General features: G+C 34.3%; 1 pseudogene; it reads right to left on the bottom strand.

Moving 5' to 3' along the window:
- Positions 1-3,131: 3,131 nt before the first annotated feature.
- LOC104015293 (sorting nexin-29-like) overlaps positions 3,132-6,000 on the bottom strand; it is a 130,721-nt pseudogene continuing 127,852 nt past the window's right edge.

Genomic DNA, 6,000 nt, shown 5'->3' with positions numbered 1-6,000 from the left:
TGAATGACAGAATCACTAAATAAATGAGATTCTGAAAAACCATAGTCAATATGTAATGAATACTGATAGACAATCACATCTGTAAAAGATGGAAGAGTCTTGCCTGCCCTGTGTTTCTTTGGAAATTGTTCATTTTGCATGTGATTGGAGAACAGCACTAAAATAAAAGTAATATGTCACTTATTTTTACAATTTATTTTGAATAGTCACTAAAGGCTCCAGATGAGCAGCCCTAGAGATCTAATACATCTAAAGATAAAACAGGAATGAAATGGAAATGATATTTCAAATTCCTCTATGCTGCCTCGTACCAGGCCATAGTCCGAGGCTTGCAGGAACAACTCCAGGGACCAGCCAGTCCCCAGTCCTCTCTTCTGTGATTACAGTGCTGTTCAAAGGAGCCAAAAAGAACTGGCTGAACACATCAACTCATTGTGCACTGGCCACTGACCACATATAAGTGTTTAAGAGCTATCAGTCAGCACCAAAGGAAATTAGATTTGTACAAAAATTGTAACTACATGCATGGAATTAGGTGACACAGGATAAACTGAGAAAATCACTCAATTAATAGAATCATTGTTACACTTACAGGTATTTTATAAGAATAATATAACTATTTGGGATTCTTAATACCAGCTGGTCAACCTTCTTCAACAGTCTTTGCTGATTCTGGTAAATAAAAAAAAAAGAGGTGGGATTTGTGACAGATACATACATTCTCTCAAAGACAGGGCATTTTAGAATGTCTTGAGGTGCTGAAAATTTGGGCATTCATATCACTAGGTATCTACTTGCAGTCATGCAAGTACCTCATCTTCAAAATAACCAAGTGTGTAAAGTGGGAAAGCTATCTTGTGAAGAAAGGCTTTCATTTAATTATTTTCTGAGATTTTAGAGAAACCAGAGATGAGCTTTTAAGGATTAGTAATGCACCTATTATGGTGTCTTGTATCAGAAAGTGAACATTGTTTGCAGACTGTAATCTTAGGAGCTGGTACACAATTCAGCTAAAGTTAACAAAGAACAATTTGTACACAGTAAACAAGTTTAGTATTTTTATGTGATCTATGTACATACATTAAAAATTACAAGAAGCAAGATAATCAGGAATGAAATAATTTTTAGAGCCAAATGTAGATACAAAAAACGCCTTCTAAACTAAAAAAAAAAAATTTTAAATTTACTTTGCACTAAATGAGATTTCTTACCATGTGCAACTTTCTGAATAAGGAGTACTTTAATTTGTCAATTATTTCCTGAAAATGAATACAGCTTCATGTGACAAACAGATACATCACAAAGGTTTCCACACAGTGTTTTCTTTCAGATTTACTTGCAATTCAATGTTAATAGATGTGTGTCATATTCCTACTAACTAAGCCTCCACTTTCTGAAAAATGAATTTAGAGTTGTTTCAAAGTGGGACCATCATTATAGCTACTTTTCTTTCCAACAAAGACAAACTAAACTATCAGCAGTGTATCAGACTGAAGAGTTTGGAGAAGCGGTAACTGACAAGCTACTTACTTTCCTTTCTTCTTAAATAGATGTCCCGCTGTAGTTTACACGAAACACCAACAGTAATTCATCTTTTAATAAAAACAAATCAGCTAGCTCCCAGGCTGGCCTGTTGGATTTTCTATTTATCTATCTATCTACTTTGTAAATGAGATCTCTTACTGAATGAAAAATATTGTTTTATTTCTGTGACATGATTTTACATTGTGGTATTTCATCTACTGAAATTTCTGACCTGAAGAGTGAATTCTGCTCCTCTTTGCCACATTTTGCTATTCCGTACAATCTATAACCTACATATTTCAGCGGTAGGAATCTAGCACTTGGGGCTCATACTCAAGCACCAGCCCACTGATGCTACTCACTGTGTGTAACAAACTCCTGCTCACTCAAGAAGTGCCAGCGAAAATGAATGGACCACTTACCTGACTAAACAATACACAATGGTCACAGGTTTGCAGAACAGAAGTTCCAGTTTGCTAGAACTTTAGTAAAGCACTGAGGTAAAAGATCTGTTATTAATCATCAGCTTGTTTTTTTCTGCAGGGTAATATTAGATTTCAATATCTACTGACGTGAGAATTTAATATAATGAATGGATAAGAAAATGACAAGATACATCAATTTAAGTAACATTATCCAAAAAAAACTTCTGAGAAGAAAGATATTCTCACACAAAGGAAAACCAGAATACAATTAATAGAAAATTCAAATATACATTGCTTAAACTTAATGAAGAGAAGAAGATAGCTAACACAAAATTAACTGCCTACGGCAGTGCAGCTAATGGATACTGAACTGGATTCCAGTTCATCCATGTCAGGACTGCAATCACTTGTAATAATTCTTGTCATTTTTTTTAGTTACTCTTACAGCAGTACCATTACAAGTTACTTTTCAATAAGAGGTGATGGGTAACAGGCACTTTCATTACAGGCAATTTTTAACTATCACCATGTGAAGGGTTTTACAAAATCAGAGTAACAACTCCACACTGCCCTGTTAATGATGGACTGTTCTGTAACATCAGCAACAAATTAATAACAAAATATAACCCAAGATTTGAAAACACTATTTTGTACCATGCTGATTTTGTGTATCCTTGTGGTGGTTTGTAGAAATCAACAATATTGCACCCAGCCTTACAACAAGACTGAAATTTCACTAAAAAATTATTACATGCTCTGATTTTAAGTAATTACTTCCCACAAATGAAAGCTATTGAGAATATCTAATTATAAATTTACAAAAGCTGTTTTTCCACCTATAAAGTTTTTCCCTTGTCATCTACTTTGTTTTTTAAAAACCTTTGTGTGTTTTAGAGGTTTACAATAAAAAAAAACAACCCAATCTTTCTATTTACGAAAGGTAATAAATTAGTTGTTAGGTTCTTTTAAGCACATCTTTCTGACATACTAAGTAGTGATAATCATAACTGTCCTTCTAAGGAAAAAACTTGTTTTGACATGATACCAATGTCTCTCTGGAACAGAAAAATGTACATGTAGAAAGGGAGACAACACAATACAAACAAGGAATTCATAGTAACAGAAGAACAAAGGAGAATATGTGCAATGCAACTTTACAAAACAAAATGCCTATCAGTTTGCTGAGCCCTCATGAAGAGTCCTCGTATTCTTTTGACAAAGTGATTACTGCCTTCCAAAGTAGTTAATCAGGATATGACCCTTAGTAATGAATGTCTCTTTTCAGGATTTAAGTTGATGCAGCTGTAGTCTCTTCAGAAGCTTAAATTATAAATATAGGCTAGGAAAGAATCACAGAACAACTTAAAGTACGTGGTGCCAGTATTCACAATTACGAAAAAGGGTCAAAGATCACCACTCCAAGGTTCCAGGCTTCCTGGCTCTCTTGGATGGCTGTGAGATAATTTGGCGAAGTGTGTAGTCACTCTTGAGTGATTGCTTGTGCTTACTGCTTCTCCAGAAGATGGAATATCACTAGGAAGACAAGAAATAAAGACAGAAGTAGCTAGTTTATGTTATATGTAAATTAGTCTGTAGTTATTCCAAACATGAAAAAAGCAGATGTTATGAGAGCCTGGCACATGACTACAAAGTACAGCACACATCATCAACTACACAGAACTGCATTCTTTCTACTGGTATCTCAAGTGTGAATTACAAATGGGCTCTTTCACAAATGAGAACTAGTAGAACTTTCAATACTTTATGGAAGATTGCAAATCACAGGACAAAAGTGTATCTCTATGAGCTGCAGTTCAGAAATGGTGGGAAAAGCATTCTGAAGTGATAAAAGTACAAGCAAAATAGACAAGAGCTTGGATGATGCTCTACTTAACAATCCTCTAATTATGGATGGTTGTATCATTACGTGATGAAGTACATTAGTAATACATCCCTGTTAGGAATTCTTCAGTCTCTTCTGGCCTGCAACAGACTATAGTCTTACATGAATAAGCCTTTTGGAAAAGACTCCAAGAAGAAGTACATTAAGTTCAACAACAAGCGGTAACAGAAAATTCCAGCTTACCTAGGTGATACTCAAAGGCTATAGACTCCTTGGAAAACTACAGTATAAAGGGATAGCATTGTACTGTTCCCATTCTTTTAGAGGACTCCACATGGTTTTTAATTATACTGCTTACATACAGATCAATAAATAAAACTAAATTTTGCATTTTGCAACTCAGCTAGGCAATAAAATTACACAGCGTACAAAGCCAAGCTTATTTTTATAAGTTAAAAAAAAAAAAACCCTTATAATACCTATCTTCAGAGTGAGTTAACAAGTCTATAAGGGAGGAATTGCTCACCTGCAGTTCTTGCCAGATAAAACAAATACAGATATATTTTTAAAAAATCACTGAATTTACTCTATGTAGTTCCCTTTTTCCTTGCAGAGTGACCTTCCTCCCAGGTCAGACAGCCCTGCAAAAGCCATAGGCACACTCAGGCTCCACTTTGAGCACCCACATGGGAGAGATCTTCACAAAGCAAAAGCCTTTAACAAGTCCTAGGACTGAGTGGAAAATTCACTGGCAGGAAGCAGAGTACTTCTGCAAGGTAAGGCAGCAGTATCGCTGGTAGCCATTAGCTTTTTAACTACAACACACACGTTGGCTGTTACTCACTAAATAATAATAAAAAAGCACTATAGAAAAAATGTGTCAAATTCAGATGCTAAACATCAGTAGAAAATAAAATTATGGTTTTTAATGGCAGTGTATTTTAATTGTCTAAATTTCTGAGCAGAACAGTCTAAAATAACCTTAGTTAAAATAATAAAGGATTTTTCTAAATTAAGATTAACTGCACTCCTATTACAGTATTTAGTCTTCCTAGGTAACTAGGAAGTCCTTCACATGAAAAAATTGCATAAAATACCTGTGGATGTATATATCCTCCTCTTCTTTAATAACAAGAGTAACAATTTAGATCTTTAATTCCTCATTTTGCTTGTCACCAAAATAAAAACTCTAAAAATTAATTTAACATATGTTATTAATTCTTGTTAGCCAAGGATAATTGGACTTCCAACCCTGGTCCTATGATTTCTTATTTTGAAACTCAGCAATGCTATCTAAGTTGCTGTAGAGAATTCTGATCATGTGAGTCCAATTTCAGCTGTGCTCATTAGTATGGATTTCTTTTAGTAACATGAATATTATTACTCATTATTTTTATACTATTTATAAAATTGCAGCAATGCAGTGTTGATACTCTAATGCTTGTAAAGTAGAGCATGGGATACTGGCTTCAGAGGGTTGTGATTTTGTGTTAAATATGTATTTTTCAGAACATGTAAACATAAAAGTATCTAAATATCAAATATACAATGGAATAAAATAAAATTTTCACCTCATTGGGCTTTTCTCAATCTAAAATAGGTTAATTTACCAGCATGACAGCCACTGCTGATAATACTTTAGCTTTATCAGGCAGACAGACAGCTACTTTATGGATACATGGTAGTTTACATTGCAGAAGAAAGCACAGCATTACGTGCGATTACTATAATTTGGTGATTGCTTTATTGAAAGTACATTTTAATACACAAGCTCCTCCTGCTGGCATGTCCACAAAATGACATTAGTGTCAGCCCAATGGGAAGTCACTTATCCCTTCTGGAGGAAAAATGCCATTCAAAGAAAAAAAGCGCAAAAGGCACAAAATGAATTCCCCTAAAATGAAGAGATATGAATTAATATCAGTCTGTCTTGATAGGCATGGCTGAGGTAATAAGATCATTTTAGGATGATTACATGAACACCAATGTCTGTGAATGAAGGACAAAAATTGCAAGTAATTCTGCTAATTTAAATGATGCTACACCAGAATGAGATATATCTAATAATGAAATTACAGATAATTTGTCTTAAATATCTAAGCTAATTTTTATAATGGCAATCCAAATTCTAAGACAAATCGTTATGCTATGTAGGTTTACAGAAACCAATTTATATCTGAGGAATTAGATCTCCAAGCATCCAGCATG

This window comes from Nipponia nippon, unplaced genomic scaffold, assembly GCF_047370975.1.
Source record: "Nipponia nippon isolate SJK-2023a ecotype South Korea unplaced genomic scaffold, ASM4737097v1 scaffold_5, whole genome shotgun sequence".
NCBI classification, from domain to species: domain Eukaryota; kingdom Metazoa; phylum Chordata; class Aves; order Pelecaniformes; family Threskiornithidae; genus Nipponia; species Nipponia nippon.
The sequence above is the reverse complement of the archived record's forward strand: the minus strand, read 5'-3'. Positions and strand labels throughout refer to the sequence as shown.